The sequence below is a fragment of the Amphiprion ocellaris genome, chromosome 7 (genome assembly GCF_022539595.1).
Source record: "Amphiprion ocellaris isolate individual 3 ecotype Okinawa chromosome 7, ASM2253959v1, whole genome shotgun sequence".
In the NCBI taxonomy this organism is placed as follows: Eukaryota; Metazoa; Chordata; class Actinopteri; family Pomacentridae; genus Amphiprion; species Amphiprion ocellaris.
In genome coordinates, this window is record NC_072772.1 from 15969262 (window position 1) to 15987884 (window position 18623).

Genomic DNA, 18623 nt, shown 5'->3' on the forward strand with positions numbered 1-18623 from the left:
TGTGATTTGACACTGTAATCAGCACTCACAAAAGGAACGGATATATCTGCTATTCATCATGGCCCTGCATCGCTCATGTCTCATTTCTGTCCTCTAGCTCTTGCCTGTGGTCTCTCGCTTGCATTTGCTCTCAGCCTCCCTCTTATTTGTCTTCTTGCTCTCAGCCAATTTCCCTCCTCAATCTAAATTCCTCCCTTCTTTCCATACTTCCTTTTCTTTGTATTTATTGGTTATATCATATTGCTGTTTTTAGTTTGTATTATCCTCCTGTCTTTTGATTTCTTAGCATCTCAATTTCAGAATTTCCCTCTGGTCTTTTATATGAAATTTTTGGTATGTTGGGAAATATCCTTGAGTGTTCGGAGCCAGAAGTGGTTTGCTTAGCGTAAAGACTGGAAACTGGGGAAATGGCAATTCAAAAGTTTACTTTAGGTGATTATGTGCTGAAATGTCTCTTCCAGGAAGGTATTGCCAAGAAATGCCTCATAAACCATGAAAAATAAAACAATTAGCTCTTATTTTTCACACTTTTTTTGGGATGGATTAAACAAACCAGATAGATAGATAGATAGATAGATAGATAGATAGATAGATAGATACTTTATTAATCCCGAGGGAAATTTGCTGTTCTCTGTTCCTAGTTTATTCCCATTTGAATTAAGTACACATTGCAAGAGAAGCATTAACCATATTTCCCATAGTATTCCTTTGCGGATGCAGGACAACCTAGCAGTTAGTTGTAGGTCTTGATAGGCTGGAAGGACCTGCAGTCATGCACCAGGTCCTGGCCAAACAAGTTGTAATCCATAACTGGCATGTGGTGCTAACCCTTTCTAATAATGTGAAAAAGACATCCTTTCAGCCCTGTGTTAGACTGGTGATCTGTGCAGGCTGTGCTCTGCCTCTCCCCTGATGCATGCTGGGATTGGCTCCAGCCTCTGCGACCCTGAAAGGGATAAGTGGTTGAGAAAATGGAATGGATGGAAACACATCCTCTCCATCCTGCCCCAGCCTCCCTCCCTCTAACTCGGTCTTAGATTTTTATAAGACTGGACAGATGCAAGCTGGTGTTTCTCTACACAGCTGTTACTGATTCACTTATGTCAAATCAGTGACTTTCCAAGAAGAGATGTGCAACTGCATGATGGGGTCTGAGGCTTAGCGTCAATTTGGCAGGGATTCTTTTCTCTTTTTTGCCTGGTTGTTGTTTTAAGACAAATAAAAGGAAATAGAAAGACAGCTTTAACATTTCCTTTGAAGACTCATCAGAACTTTGACAAATTTCATTATCATGGCATTACTATTTCAGTGTCATTACCAGTATTACGTCTTACCTTTCTGTTTTAGTTTTATTTTAGCTTACTTATTTTCTTTTTTAAATTTTAGTAGTCAGACCTATATCTCATTGCTTTTATATTAGGCACTGCATTTGTTCTCATGTTATTGTAATTTCCTAACCCTTCCCTTCTCTTCTCTTCTCTTCTCTTCTCTTCTCTTCTCTTCTCTTCTCTTCTCTTCTCTTCTCTTCTCTTCTCTTCTCTTCTCTTCTCTTCTCTTCTCTTCTCTTCTCTTCTCTTCAAAGCCAGCAAGTAAATCTGAACATTAATTCTGTTTAACGCTCTGACATGTGGGAAAATGCAGAAAAACAAAGAAAGCAATCCCACAACTGTCATCAAATTTCGATTCAAATCTTTCTAAATCTCTGAGAAGAGTAAGAAAATGAAATGAAATATAAATCTGTCTAGAAACAGCCAAAACTGTTAACATAAACTGGTGTGCTCAAGTCAGACTCCCTCACTCATATAAGCTGATTAAGAACATCGTGTCAGTTTTCAGGGGTTTTAAAAGACAATGAAGAATATTCAGGTGGTGCAGATTTTGTGCTATATCTGAATGTCACTTTTTTTTTCTTGTCGCTGTATCATTGCCTTCATCACTCGGGGATGGTATTAAGTGAGAATAAATCCCAGATTTGCAGCTTTATCCGACATTCATTCTGTTTTCCTTCCTGCCTGATACCCAGCCACAGTGTTGTGAAGGGGGCGGTCTGGGTTGTCTGTGTCACAGTCTATCTGGAGACCGAACACCAATAGTCCTGCTGATGGATCATCCATCAGACACCACTTTGGATGCTCTGAGGGCAATAAGGCAGTTTGTAATAGCTGTCTGGTGTGTCGTGCCCCAGTATGAATGTGTGTGTGTGTGTGTGTGTGTGTGTGTGTGTGTGTGTGTGTGTGTGTGTGTGTGTGTGTGTGTGTGTGTGTGTGTGTGTGTGTGTGTGTGTGTGTGTGTGTGTGTGTGTGTGTGTGTGTGTGTGTGTGTGTGTGTGTGTGTGTGTGTGTGTGTGTGGCCCCTGGAAACGCCTCTGCATCTTCGTTCTGCTCTGAATCTCACAGAACTGTTCGCTGGTGTTCCTGCTGGTACTTCTTCACACATGACACACACACGCACACATGCACCAGGACAGATTTATCACTATTTCCTCTTTAGTTTATCACCCTTTTTCTCCCACAGCTGGGGCCCAGGGGAAGTTTACTGCTGTTCGTATGTGCATGCACTGTATGTGTTAACTCAGCCATATTGGAGCGTAGCTTTACCCCAGCAAATGTCCTGTGTTCACCGTCATTATCACCAAAGGCCATCAGAGCTCCAGGTGAAGACGTTACTGTCAACAAGCAGCCTCTGGCAAAGTTGTGCTGCACAGACAATCCTCCTGTCGCCGCTGGCATCGAACAAACGCTGCTCATATACTGCAGTACTGGATGTCTGGATATCACTAGTCTAGGCGAAATGTTGGCCGCACATATAAATGCTCAGGTGGGGATGAAATTGATGCCAAGTTACTGTCATAATCTAAAATGAGAGCCATCCAATTAAAGTTCTGCAATATTAATGAGTCACAACACTTCAAATTAAGGCATTCAAATTAAAGTAATAACAACAATTTCATATAAATGACTTTTGCTGCAGTCTATTTCCCTCTGAAATAGGACAGCTGTGATCAGTCTCACATTTAGTTGATGAAAGCTTTTACAGTTATTGCTTTAAACTCCAGGTGACTGGGGGTTATTACTTTGAAGGAGGGGAAGTTTGAGCTTCTATTGCATTTTGCTTTTAATGATATGCCAACTCGCAAACTTAGCCAAGTGTAAAAGCTGCGTTCCTTTATGATTTTCAGTAATTCTACTCTAATGTAAAGTAGTCATTAAGCATCGATTCCCCCTGTGGTTTTACTGGGATAACAAGTCAAAACATCATAGTATAGTATAATATATATCTGACAGGCAGTCTTTCGGAAGAGCAGTCAAAAAACTGTGAGAATGACCTTTTCATACTTAAAGGTTCTGTGTGCAACCTTTCAGAACCTCTGGATGTTGCTAGAGCACCAGCATCCAAGACCAAAAGAAATGCTGTGTGTGTGAGAGACAACAAAAATAATCCAGCTACAAACATTAACTCATGCTACCGTTTGAAATACATTGAAAGTCCACAATAAGTCTGTTGTCTTTCCATAAATCCGCATGTTTGTTCAGCTCTGATGGACTGCAGGGATTCAATGTGACTACTGAGTAGACAAAGAGTTGCAAACGAGAGCCCCAAAACAGCAATAGAGAATTTTCCTCTGAACTGAAAGGAAATACGTGTTCGTAATGTTGGTAAATCACATCAGAAACTTTTGTTTAGTTTTTTTATTCCTTGGATTTTTGGTGCACTTGCTGATCACTGGACTGCACATTCAATTTTCCCATGCTCTGTGGGAGGTCAGTCTTAGCTTGTTCATAAACACCATGGCCAACAGTTTCAAAGGGAGGGATTCACATGCACTAACATGCCAGAACACAGAACAGAGAAGCTGCGATTACAATAAACAAAGTAGGTCTGTGACTTCATTCACTGCTGACGACACCATTACCTCACTATACCGTTATGTTGTCAATAGCTGTTTGATGCTATATTAATGCTTTGATTATGTTTAAAATCTTGCATATAGCAACTATAAAGGTTTATACATGCTCAAAGCAAAGTATGTTACAGAACTAAACTGTTCTACCAAGTCGGAAGTCAAAATCGATTATAAATGTTCCAGATGGCTGCACTCAAACGCTGAGGTTAAACAGGCCCTGATTGCTTCCAAAGCACATTGTCCCTTCACTGCATAAAGTAGGCTTGGCTGTTGTCAATTTTAGAAAGTTAAACAGTTTGGCAAGCAAGTGTTGAAGTACACTGAGGCCTTAAAGATGATGAAAACACAAAAGTCATGTTTCACATCATGAAAACAATAGAAAGTCCTTCAATGCAGTCCAGTTTGGTTTCTGCTTCATTTTGTTGTCGTGGTTTTTGAGTTGAAGTTGATTGACCTTGTGCCTTCAGCACCGAATCAGTTTGTTCCAAGCTCAGACATATGAGGCACAGATTTGTCCGATGTGAAACAGCGAACAACAGCTGAGTTTTAATGATCTCATGTTCTGTGTGACACTCTTTAAGGTTAGTGTGTGTGTGCTGACCGTCACACACTCTGTCCCTCTCTTCTCCTCCTTCTCCATCTGTCGCCTCTTCACAAACACATGGTGTCTTGTTTGGTCGACTCAGCAAGGCCCCCGGCTCTGTGGGCTGCATGTATAGTCACAAACGCACACATGCTCGCACTCCACCATCTCTCATGTACTGTTGTGTGCAGCATAACGACAGCGAAGGGGTCTACAGTAGGTCAGAAAAGAAGACACGTGCAGCGTGGGGCACTTAAATTAGAAGCAGGGGAAGCAAAGAAAGAGAAAAAACAGGACCCTTAGTAATGGCATGTTAGAAAGCTGACTTGCTGGCTTGAGGCTGTTAGCAGGTTCATCCTGTGTGCCCTGAAATTGTGCCAGAGTATTAACATTGTCCAGTGAGATGTGGAGATAAGACAACAGAATGGAGGAAGATGCCAGACACAGGGAACGGAGGATAAGACTGATGAGAAGAGCAAACTGGCATAAGCAGTGTTAATTATCAGCAGAAAAAGAGAAACAGTCTCAGGGCGACAGATGAGTGAATGGTTTTATATCTTTAATTATTTGGGTTTAACACACAAGCAGAGTTACGCAGTAAAGCTTGACACGGGCTCATAATGAATGCCATATTTTAGTTTCAGGCTATTGCCTTTCACTGGGAAAGACTCTATTGTATGCATGGGCTGTCGAAAAAATAAACGTCTTCTGTCTTCAGAAACTGAAAGATTTCTGAACCATTTGATGTATTTGAGAGTCAAACCTTTGTCTTGGAATCTTCTTGTTATTCAATCCAGAATTAAAATCAGGACACTGTCTGGATAAGTTGCATATTAACCCAAAACTCAGTAGCATATTTAAAAGTTATCTTTAAAAAAATGTCTACATTCCACCGTTTATCTGCCAGAAACTATAAAAACTGAAAAAATTATTCAGTTTTCAACTTTACAATGGTACTTGAACTAACAATGTGTGACAACTGTCAGAAAACCTTAAAAAAAATCTAAACTTAAAATTGTGATTTTTAAAATGACTTTACAGTACATGTCTCGTTTAATAATTTGCCAATAATAAATAATTATGATGCTACAAAACAAAAAAAAAATTGTCTAGACACAAGTGACTCAGCTGTGACCAATAGTCATATAAATATTGTGACTTTTCAGCTGAGTTCGGATGAACTGCAGGCTGTGTTTACACAGACCGGACAGGAGACATGGTAGCAACTTAAAAATCTAAGTGGTAAAATAACTATAGCATGTTAAGTCACCATTAGTGTTTTCCAGTCATTGTACCACCTGTGGGCACTTGGAAAATGCTATACGTGTTGATTGTTTTTACCTTTTTGTAAGTATACCTTTGTTATACTATGCAAAATACATCTCTGCTGCTAACTGTGGCTGTGTTGTTTCCCTAGAGCTGCACGACTTTATATTGTCGGCTTCTTCTGTGGAAATTAAGACCGTGTTCTTTACCGATTATCAACCTAAAATACTGTGTATTGCTCAATATTGCAATAAAAACTGCAGTCTTGGTTTAGCTGCTCAAAGCAGATACCATCTTGTAAGTGTGTGTGCTGTAGGGAAACAAATGGAATATGTCAGTATATGGCATGTTGCACCTTCAGTATTAGCATTTTGTGACTTTGTATGAAAGGTCACGATATAATTCATTAAATGCTCAAAAATGTATCTTCTTCAAAAATGTATATGATGTGAAATCAGTAACATCTAGGACACAATGTTACAAAAATTTAACTGAAACTTTGAGGAGGGTGGTAGCACAAATGTGAAAGCAGAGCGTTAAACAAGCTGTTTATCTATGCTAATGATCACATGCTTCTTCATGAACTCCTGGTTGTTGTTAAGATGATGTGACCATGCAAGGAGGTGACAGTGATTACAGCATTAGAGACTCAAACACACACACACGCACACACACACACACACACACACATTCACATGCCAGAGTTTGTTTGTGACAGAGTAATTGCAGTAGCTGCAGTAATGTGAGGTTGTGTGACATGTTGATGTGCATGTACTGTAATACAGTCATCTCGCTGTCATGCATTCTCTTGTTAGTTGGTCATAACACTCCTGTGACATCCAAGCACACACATTTGACCAGTGTTTGAGCTGTGCATGTGAGTACCTGTGCACTGTCTGGTTAAGAACTGTCACTGTGGAGGAGAAGTAACACTTCATTACTGAGAACCAGAGAGAAAAGAAAGGAGGGAACAAAGAGGAACTTGTGCAAGTCTATTATTTATCAATCATTTACCTTGTATTCATTTGACAATGAAGTGGTCAGTGTTGCATCTTTTTGTCTCATGTCCTGCTTTCATTTATGTTCATAGGGAGCTTCGTTGTTCCACCCACAGTATCACTTCTATATTGGAAAACCTTTGAAAAACATACCAGAAGGAGGAATTTGAATCAACCTTTGCCTGGGTCAGCTATAGGTGCTGTAGTTGGGAAAAACAAGCCAAGTCAGGCATCTGGGCTTTTAATAATATAACAGTCATAAGCGAAATCTAATCCTTGAAGAAATTTTAGACTTTTCAGGCTCTCGGGCAATTTTTCAAAAGCAAATAGTGACTATGATGCTTTTTCATAAGGAGTTTGACATTTGAACACGAATTCACTGATCCGAGGCATTCAGTGTCATTTTAAATGTCAGGAAATATCACATTATTAAACAAGATAAGTTCCTCACTCTTATACACCACTTTTACCATATGTATGTAGAGTTAAGCTCAAAATGTATAGTGAATTTTTATTTGACTCGTAGGTTTCTTCTGGGTGGAAATGGCATAAACAAGAGACAAGAGATGTCATTGTGTCGGAGAATGTTTTTCTTTTTGTATTTTTACTAGAAGTACCATGTCAGAAGTGATTCATACCTTTCTTGTAATAGCCACCATGTTGGAGCATTCTAATGCACTCTGAACTGAGAACAGCTGATGCCATAGTTCTCTAGTCAGTTATTTTAACACAGTTACTTATCATAGTCACAGTTACTTCACCTGAAATTAATGGCTAATACCAAAGAGCTTAGTGACATTGTTATGAGGGTCCATCGCTGAGACAGGATTGGACTGCTGTGGTAGCAAATTAGAGATCTGTCGTTGGAAATGTAGCAAAGAAAACTTAAATGTATCATTGACATTTCTAACACAATATCTTGCAAAATATCTTTTGTTGCTTGTTTATGTCATTTTGAGCCTTCAAAGATGCATTACAAACTAAAACCTGACATAGGAATAATTTTGAGCTTGACTATATTACTTTAATAATGAGAAGGCAAAATGACAGTTGTTCTGAGTAAACTGTATGTTGCTTTCATACTAAAAATGTGAATTCAATAGTTTTGTTGAGAATTTTTCAGACAAATACACTCAGTTGATTTAAGCACTGCATTTAACATTTTCTAAAACCAAAACTAAGGTGTTTGATATCCCAGTTTATAGTAAATTTGTCATCCGCTGCTGTCAGTTGTGTTTGTGTGTGCTGTTCACCACTGTGCTTCCCATGCCACTTACCGTGATATACAGTGCTGTATGTGAGTACATGATACTATCCGTGGGTAGGACCCTGTAGTTCTATGTGTACATAAGCTGTATACTAGCAGATTCTCTCCCTCAGTACAATATGTGGAGTAATAAGTCATTTTTGTTCCCTTGCATGAGAAGAACAGACATCATTCTGTTGTAAACTTATCTGAAAGTAATAATCCACCACCTTCTGTGGTTTGTTTTGTTGCTGTGTCGCTGATAGGGTACTACAGTGATTCATGAAGCTTTTACATTTAAAAACAGCTGCCAAAGCTGGTCTGGGAAAATCCTTTATCGCACAGTTGATGATTCATTTTATGTTGCCTGCAGAGGAAATGGGTGGTTTGCATGAGAGGCTACAGCTGCCAGACAAATAAGAGCGCCACCCAGAGACACTCAAATTTTATTAAGAGAAAACTAACACAAGAGAAACAGCTTAACTGGAGAGAGGAAGGCTGTGGTCTGAAGAGAAAAATGATGTGTGTGAGACTAAACAGCACCTTTGTTGCCTCCTTATCTATTGTATTATTGGGGGAAAACTACATAATTTGAAAAACAAGAGTGTTGGATGGGAAAATAATTGTCTAAGTGATATCAGACATGTGGTGATCTTGGGTAACAGAGCTTCCACTAAAACTTTTTTTGTTTTTTTAAATCCATTACTCTATCAGCAATTTTACTTATAAGTCAATTAAAATTAATCTTCCACCAAAAAAAATCTAATTGAACAATTAAAATTAATTTCATTTTTGAGTTTTGATCTTTATAAGAGTGTTTGACAGCAGCAAGGACAAAATACATTGCCTGGCCAAAAAAAACAAAAAAAGTCGCCAACTGGATTTAACTAAGCAAATAAGTAAGAGCCTTGCATTGGATAATTACTGCAGTGATGAATATGTTTCAGCTGCAACAACTTAATTTAACCCGAGCTGATGCAGTGAGGAGCGTCTAATTTCTTAACCTACCATGTCAGAAGACAAATCCTGTGGTCATGGAAAGGATGTTAATCTGTCTGAGAAGGATCAAATTATTGACCTGCATCAAGCAAAGAAAACAATTAAGGAGATTTCTGAAACTACTAATATCAGGTTAAGAACCGTCCAACACATTATTAAAACCTGAAAGGATCATGGTGAACCATCATCTTCAAGGAACAAATGTGGTCAGTCATGTGGCCTGATGAGTCCAGATTTACCCTGTTCCAAAGTGATGGGGGCATCAGGGTAAGAAGAGAGCCAGATGAAGTGATGTCCTCATCATGTCTAGTTCCTACAAGCCTGTGGGGGTTAGGGTTATGATCTGGGGTTGGTCAGGTTCAGCAACGTTATGTTCCCAAAGAATAAGGTCAGCTGACTATCTGAATATACTGAATGACCAGGTCTATCAATCAATGCAGTTTTCTTCCCTGATAGCATGGGCATGTTGTGAGATGACAATACCAGGATTCATGAGGCTCACATTGTGAATGAGTGGTTCAGGGAGCATGAGGCTTAATTTTCACATGTGGATTGGCCTCCACAGAGTCCAGACCTCAGCCCCATTGAGAATCTTTGGGATGTTCTGGCGAAAACTTTGCACAGTCCGACTCTCCCATCATCAATATAAGATCATGGTGAAAAATCAACACATCTCTGGACAGAAATAAATGCTGTGACATTGCAGAAGCTTGTTGAAACGATGCCATAGTGAATGAGTGCCACACTCAAAGCTAAAGGCAGTCCAACAAAATATTAGTGTGCAACTTTTTTTTTGGCTGGGCGGTGTATATTTAGAAGCTACTAATAAATAGACAACCTGTTAGCTGGTGCATCTTCCATAATAGCATCTCTATGTTTCCTCTCCAGGTGCATTGTGCTAATGCTGATCTTTTATGTCACTGAAAAAAAAGCATAATTTTGTTTTGTCATAATGTCAGTTACTCTCTTTTGAAATCTTTGGACTTTGAAAACGTCTACACTGAACTGAGTCGGACTGTGGTGCAGTGGAGATGGACTCTTTCCTAAAACATAAGTGCTGAGTGTGGCAGACCAATGGCTGTAGCCAAAAACACCTGATGTCATAACACAGCATGTACATAGTGATAAGAAAGAAAAAAAGATATTTGTTCCAGTGGATTGAACAATTTTACAAAAAAGCTTAAAACCATGCCACGTAAATTGTCATTAACAAGTCGTCAGAGCCCTTATCAACATGTATATAAAAAACATTAACAGAAAGGAAATTGCATTAAACAATGTAAATGAATAACACTGATAATATTCTATATTTATTTTCTATGGTTAATGTCCATAAGTGCCACGAATAGACTCATAAAAAATGTATTAAGCAATCTGTTGATATTTTCTGATTTCTCTATTTGTCTGCCTTTTCCTGATAATCTTTAAAATTGATCACAAATACATATTTTCATGCATATATTATTACATATTTGGTACTATAGTAAGTACTTACAGCAGCAGCATGGTGTATATAAACTACAGCGCCCAGCTTCACCACAATAAAGGAGCATGCCACCCAGTGCAGTGGTTCATTTATGTGTTTCTAACAGTTTGAGACAACAGTGATGCTCTATGTCAAAATTTTTGGCACCAGTTTATTGTTTGACTTTTCATCAAATTTGTAAACAATTTTTAAAAAATTGATTACATCACCACATTAATGATTTAATGACAGCTGGTACATCCCACCTTTCTTTTTAAGTGTTTCCTTTCTACTATAAAGATTTCACCCTGGCATTGCTAATTTTAGCTGAATGAGCAGCTACCACCAACCTGACTGCACACACACTTGAGTGAGTGGGAAATTGTACGAGTGGAACAGAAAGAGGAACTCTACGATTACATAAGTAAGTGGACTGTTTGATGGATTTATGCTTATCGTAAACACCATCATAAATCACTTGACATGACTTTCGCTTCAGGTTTGTGTGCTTTTAAATAGAACTGCAAGCATACGACAATACTTAGTGAGTCAGTTGTGCACTTAATAGCTCTAATTCTGGCTCACATACTGAATTGTGGAAAGAGCTGTACGTGTACTGTATAAGGGAAGTCGAGCACATAGCCAGATGTGAGACTAAATGGCCAATGGACATGGATGAGGAGCTCACTCTCTAAATTGATGCCATTAATCAGTTACAGATTACTGATTGTCTAAATAGAACATTATCGGGGATAACATTCAGCAGCGATAATCACATTTTGATTACCTGCTTCCAACATCGAGTGACTGCAGATTAGAGAGGAAGTCTTTTTTAATTTTGTGTTTGAGTGGTGTTATCAGGTGTTCTGTTATCATCAAGATGTGGCTGACACATCTGTACACTTCACTCCTGTTTCTAACCATTCAGAAGTCATTAGCGTTTTCCCAGCAGAACAGTTGCCGGCTTTTTGTAATTGCAATTTTGTAATCTATATTTATAGTTGACTTTGTAGGGCCTGTTGATAAGAGGGATGGGGAGAGTGTGAGAGAAGGGGGAGGGGAAGGAGGGCGTCGCAAAGAGGAAAAAAACCAGAGGTCAATGGAAAATAACAGCGACAAGAGAAAGTGAGAGAGAGAGATAGTGTGGTGACAGATAGAGACAAGAGCTACATGAAGAGAAGTGGTGCTGTTACAAAGGAGAGAGGAGCTCTGAATTGGCTTCAAACATGTTCGAGGCAGCATAAAGACACTCTGTGCTTTAGAAAATAAATGTAATATATAGCAGTCCAGTTAAAATATAGACTTAGACTGTATAGCACTGAGAGGATTTGAAGGACCTAGCAGTTGGTAAATGAAGTCCAACAATACGTGCAGAACAGATCTATCCATTAGCTATACCTACTCATCCCTCACAGGGTCACAAGGGCTGGAGCTAATCGCAGATGGGGGAGAGGCCAGGTCCATTCAGGACACGTCGCCAATACATGTATGAGTCACCAATTAATCTAGTATGAATATCTTTGGTCTGTGGAAAGAAACCAGAGCACCCAGAGAAAACCCATGAACATGCTAACTGCACAGAAAGTCAGCAGGTTCAAACCCAGAACATTGAAGAAAGAGCGCTAATAACTGCATCATCGCAATCAGAATGGATCATTGAGGACGCGGCAGACAACGATCGAGCACATACAGTAAAGCAATGAGCCTGTTACCTTAGTCTCACATAACCAGACGTAAACAATGCTGTGTCTGCACTGGAGAATGGTCATTTTGTACAGAGGAAGAAACAGATTTGTTTGTGTTTTTTCAAATCAATCACAGTCATCTTAGGTGCATCTTCAGTGCTGAGCCCAGGATGCAGTGACGGTGCCCCAACAAAACAGTGTCAGGGGGATTATTTTGTGAAACATTTACACGCAGGAAGGCGAGGGCCTTATTGCACAATTCAAATCTTTGTTAACACGTCATTTTGTTGGTTGTTTACTTGGAAGTTGTTGTTTTAAAGAGGATTCTGAAAATGGTGAACCACACAGAGTAAAAGGTAGGAGAAAGTTGTGTGAAATGCAAAACAGGCTTGTATCAGGTGTCAACATCAGACTTCTGTTTCCTTATTTGATAATTATTTACTTGGTCAAAAATAGATTTTTCCTAATTCTGAATTCTTATCAGTTTGGCACAGGTGATTTTCCTTTGGTGCTGACTAAAACCTCTTTAGAGGATGCCAAGAACCCTGACCATGGGCTGCCCAAATCTTACATCTCACTAAATTGGCAAGACCGGAATTCCTTTCTCCGGGTTTGACATGACAAATACAAACAATTTTAGTAAAGCTGCCAACTACACAAAACAACAAAGTAAATCATGTTCCTCTTCGGTACTATGAGGACACATTCAAAAGCAATCAAAGAAGTTCAAAACGTCCTAAATACTGTGTGCAAACACTCAGCACATGCAGCCTTGCATTGTAAAAGGCTCTAACAGTCAGTGCAGAGATAGAGCTGCATCAATCCTCATGTCTGAAACACTTAAAATTATTATTTTTTTGTCTCATAAGATAAAGCATGCACCACACTTTAATCCACATTGAACACATGTAAGCTCCATATGCTCTGTACTTCAGGCTGTGATGGAGACAGTGAGAGACGCCATTTCTTTCCACTCTGTGGGCTGTCATTTCATTTATATGACAACATGACATTTAAGAGGTAAGCTCGTGTTTGTGGCATGTTTGCCATTTCCATTTGAACTTTGGTGTTTCTTCATAAATACCAGACAGATCTCTTGGTCTGGATCACTGATAGTTACTACATGAGGGAGGTGAATGTGTGGAGATCTGCAGCCTTATGGCATCTGGAGACGCACACATGCAAGTGTCTGGATGAGCAATTTTTTTTTCTGTTTTTACATTAATGCACTGTTGAACATGGTGTACTGGAAAAGGGGATTGAACTGTAGAGGAAAGTGGGAAGAGGGAGGGAGAACGTGTGTGAGTGTGTGTTGGGGGGGTGGAGTAGTTACTCAGCAGCAGTTGTGAAGGTCATTTTCTCCAGCAGGCTTATAGTTGTGTCAAGCATTTTGTTTGCAAGAGCATGTGTTTGTGGCCTTGTGGGTGTCAAAAGAAAAAAGTTAAGACCTATTGGAAAGGCTACCACAATGTATTCTCGTTAACTATAAAAGACATTTCGAAGTGGGGCATGTAGAGTAATTGATGTGTGTGTCCCGTTACAGAAGGAGCTGCAGAGACAGATGACGTTGGTAGACTGGCATTTGTCTGTTTGCGAGACACTTGAGGAGCAGCACTAAGTGACAGGAAAGGCTGCTTGACACTGTCAAGAGTTGCATAAGTATGTGTTCATGTCAGTGTACAGTATGTATGCAAGAGAAACAGAGAGGGAATCAGAATTTGTAACTGTTTGTGCAGATATTTACAATGAAATGTTTAACCAAACTGGCTTTTTACGAGCACTTTTAAAACCATCATGATCTGTTGTTTTAAAATTGGGCTACTTTTAGGCCAACAAAATACCAAATAAACAAGACACCTATTCCCCAGAATGGTATTCAGAATAACTGTCATCCTCCAGTGCAAAAAATGTATTTTAGAAACTGCAGTTCCTCAAATGACCACTTGAGGCTGGCTCTAAAAGCTAGTCTGTCCTCATAGACCCCCATGTTAAAACGCCTAACTTTACAGAGGACAATAAACATGATTACAGCCTTGTACAAAAACTGTTTTGGTCTCTATAGCTACTTTTCCCTTTCATGTGAAGTGTACAATGGCCAAATTGCTGCATAGCTCACTGGTTTAAATTGTGTTAAGACTTGAAACAATGCATAATTAAGGGCGTGGCTACTTTAGTGGACAGGTGTGTGCCATCATAGGGCAGTCCATGGCTCAGAGATGTTTGCATGACCCTTGTCAGTTCCTCTTTGCCCATTTGATTAGCCGTAAACTAGGAGTCAGGCGCTGCCATGGTGACAACATGAAAGCTTGATCCAGACTGATGCATTGGCTACACTGAAAATGTAGTATATGCGGATGTGCAGCTGAATTTGTCTTTTTAGTGGCTATACCTGCAACACTAAGATGGTGAGCCTCTATTTTTGGATTGTTTGCAAAGTCTGAAAAACTACTAAGCAACAATCAGCTGTTCTGGCCTATAAATGCCAAAAAGGTGACCAAGTCTCCATATTGGAAAATTGCTAGATACAAAACAAGCATTTCTTATATGCCAGTAGATTAATTTTAAGAAATAATGGACACTTTATGACTCATTTCTGTGTTAAAAAAAAAAAAAAACACACCTTGCGTAAAAATAGAAGTAGACGACAGGTCTTTTTTTATGTTTGCAGCACATATGCACTACTTCCACGCTGCTCACACGCCTGGGGCAGCCACTTTTATTGAATATAATAGTAACATAGTGTTGCAGCACCTGCTCCGTGTACAGTTCACATTTGTTACGCATGCAGTGAAGCCCTGGGGCAGGCTTCAAAGCAGCTCTTTATCAAGCGTATAGGTGGTATTGCTGAGGCTTCATTGATCTGTATATATAGTTTAGGATTCAAAATGTGGGAAAGGTTTGAAAACACACGTGGACTTTCATGTTATGGGAAAAAAAATCCAGAAACAATAGCAAAAATGAAATCTGAAAAATCCCAAAAAATAGAGACTATCTTTTTGGTGTTTTGTCCAAAAGTATGTAAATGGTGGCTACTGCCCACATACAACATGCTGTTTAACACTGCAGAAGGAAAAAGATGACTCAAGAAACAGGGAGCAGATTTTTCTAAAATTAATTTCATCAATGAGTTTCTGCTGAAGATGTTTGTCCCAAAAAAAAAGTCTGATTTCATGTACCTTTACTGTTGCATGTATCAAATCACACCAAATCTGCTTTGAATGTGTTTTTCAAGCTCTCCATGTATCACACTGGAACAATGTCACACCTGTTTATGAGAGTGTGTGCATGAGAGAAGAAGGAAGGGGGGTTTTGTGTGTTTGTTTGTGTGTTTGAAAGGGAAAGGTGTCTCATTTCTCCCCTTGATGACGCACAATAGGGCCCTGGTGAAATGGCCATGTGTCTGTGTATGTACTGTACATGTATGTGTTTTTAGCAGTCTGTCTCAAGGGGACGTTTGATCGTCCGGTTGAGTTGTGAGCTTGTTTGTTTGCTTCCATACAGCAGTTAGCAAAATTCTCTAGTGATTTTGCGCGAATATTGTACGTTCGCTGATTGTGTCGATAGAAAAATTCCCCAATTTTTGGAAGCAAATTCAGAAAAGGGAAATAACGAAAGACCTTCTCAGTCTTCTCTTGCATTGGTGTCCAGCTGACACAACCTTGAGGGTCCTTCCTGCAGATCTTCAAGCAGTTGTCTGGTTGCTATGGTGCTGATCACATATAGAAAAGGCAATGTAAGAGGAGGGAAAGGGGACCTTCCATTTATTTGTTTGATACTGCTGTTTTCTCTGCTTGATCTTTTCCCTGGCTGCTGTTGGGCAATTACTGAAGCATCTCATCTACTTAGATGTCTTTGTTTCTTGCTTGGATTAATACGTTTTTCTAATTATCCTCCGTACAAGGAGTGTGAGACACCCAGTTTCAGCTCACGAGCAGCATTCACCTTTTTATTATTATCACCAATCTCACCCAGACAAGCTGCACCAGATATGAATCATGTGCTTTTCTGCTGCATCAGGCCTTCAAGTCTCTCGGGTAGTTTTATGTGTGTGTCCTTGTCTGACTGCAAAGTTTTATCTACGCTGCCCCCTGAACATCTGATAACACACGTGCGTATTTTTACCTTTTAAAAATGCGTGTGTGTGTTGTTGGATATTTTTCATGGTCGAGAGGAATGTAAAAATCTCTTCAAGCATGAACTCATTTGAAGAATGAGGAAATCAATGCAGATTGTAAAGCTGCTTAATGAGGCAAGTAAAAGGTAACAAGTCAGAGCTTCATTACGCTTGCAATAATTCAAAAGGGTGGCACAGTTTCTAGTCATCCTTTCATAAATGTCCAGTGCATATGCTACATAAAACATGATGAATATATTTATTTAACACCATTAAAAGTGACATTTAGAAAAATGTGCTTAATCCCCTTCTTGCCTATAGAGATATATAAAACTAACACTGTAAATCTACAGCTGTCTGCATCCATATTGAAGTATGTAAAAACCTTAATTAACTCATTATATGTTTAAAGTTTTACTGAGTCCCCTCCTTCCAGTCCCCTGTTTTCATTCTAGACATGAGAGCGTTAGCGGTCTTCTAATCTGTACCGATCAGCCACAACATTAAACTACTGACAAGTGAAGTGAAAAACATTCATTATCTTGATATAATGCAATGTTCTGCTGGAAAACCTTTTGGTTCTGGCACTCGTGTGGATCTTTTTTAATGCTACAATCACCTAAACATTATTATAGACTAAGAACACTCGTCCACGACCTGCAAAAAAAAACTCTTCAAGGATGCTTCAAGAAACATGACGAGGAGTAAAAGCTGCTGACCTGGCATGCGATTGAACATCCAGGAGATAATGAGTCGGATTCACGGAGACTTATCTCACAAGACCAAAAGAATCCACCGTATGTCCCAGTGCCAGACACAACAGGCCACCACCAGAGGCCTCATGTCCATGAACTATGGGGTCAGAACTGCTTGAGCTGCATGAGGTGGATCATTATGTTGTTAGGCAAATGGTGTCTCCCTATGATTATATTCCTCTACAACTAAACTGCATTCTCAGCTACATTTCGAAAGGAACATATTTTCTCCTAGGAAGCTAAAAGTAGAATATAGAAGGTGGAACTACACTTTCAAAGAGTCACAAAGTCTTCATTTAGGAGGATGGAAGTCTGGTGGTGGCACAACACCGGACTTTCACTCAGGAGACTATAATTTTCCTGTCCTATTTGAGATGATTATTTTTAGACTTTTGTTTTTACTTGTGGTTTATTAGGTTTAGGCACTGAAGTTATTGGGTTTGGTTTAGGAATGTTTTTGTGGTTTGGCCTAAAATATCTGCGATAGACTGGCAACCTGTCCAGGATGTCCCCTGCCTTCGCCTTAAGTCAGCTTCGATAGGCTCCAGCCCCCCCGTGGCCCTAATGAAGATTAAGCGGTGTTTCGATAATGGATGGATGGATGGCTTAAAATAGGTCATTTCATAATGGTAACTGAGTGCTAGAAAGAAGACCTGGTCCTTCTAATATATAAATCTTTGGCTGAAAAGGAGCAACTGTTGGAAAGCAGAACATTAAATGTCAATGATAAAAAGATAAAAACAGACATGTGATATGCCACAAACAAACTTAATATGGGATAAATTACATTTTCCTCAAAACATGACTGAGACTTCTGTTTAGTTGTATGGTAGTGAGCCAAACCATTCCTTTACCAAAAAACCAGCAAGAACACAACCAGCAAAAGAAAGAACACAAGGGTAAGTGATGAAGCAGCATGATACAAGGGACAAAGTGAGTGAAGATATGTACAAAAATGACTAGTGACATAATGTAGAAACATAATAATCAGTCAGTCCATTCACTCACTCATTTAGTCACTCACTCACAGCCAGTCAGTTGGTTACCTCAGAAAGGAAGAAGAACAGGTGGCCAAGGATGGAAACAGAACACTTTTAATCAATATATTCTGGGAAGACGACTGCTTTAGCTCTGTTTACTGAAGTGCGACAGCTGAAAAGGAAACTGACTCTGGATGGAGCTATAGAGAAGCACTAGTATAGCAGAGTGAATTAGACGAACAAGAAGCATTCAAATTGGAAAAAGAAAGATATGACTGAAAAGGATAATAGGCGGCAAGGAACAAGAAATGCAGTGTGCAATACGTGCTGTGCATTTCTTTATGTGTCTGTGTGGGAAAAAATAAACATTTAAATCTGTTGAAACTGTATTTTTTCCATTAAATCTCCTTCCATTTTTTGAGGTTACATTTCAGTTCTGATGTTCTTGGTAACAGCACAGCAGACAATGGGCTCATAAGCCTGTTTGAATTGAGATTTCAAACAGGGAGATGGTGTGTGTGCATGTGTGTGTGTGACAGAGAGAGGATGGGAGGGGAGGTGTGGTTGTGCATGCTTGTGCCTAGAAATGAAATCATGAAATCAAGCATAGAGAGAACAAGGTCAGGGA

The 18623-nt window shown here is 39.4% G+C and overlaps 1 protein-coding gene across 4 annotated transcripts in view; it reads left to right on the plus strand.

The window, feature by feature from the left end:
- LOC111589130 (rap1 GTPase-activating protein 2) overlaps nt 1–18623 on the plus strand; it is a 126806-nt gene that overhangs the window by 41857 nt on the left and 66326 nt on the right. The window lies entirely within an intron of this gene.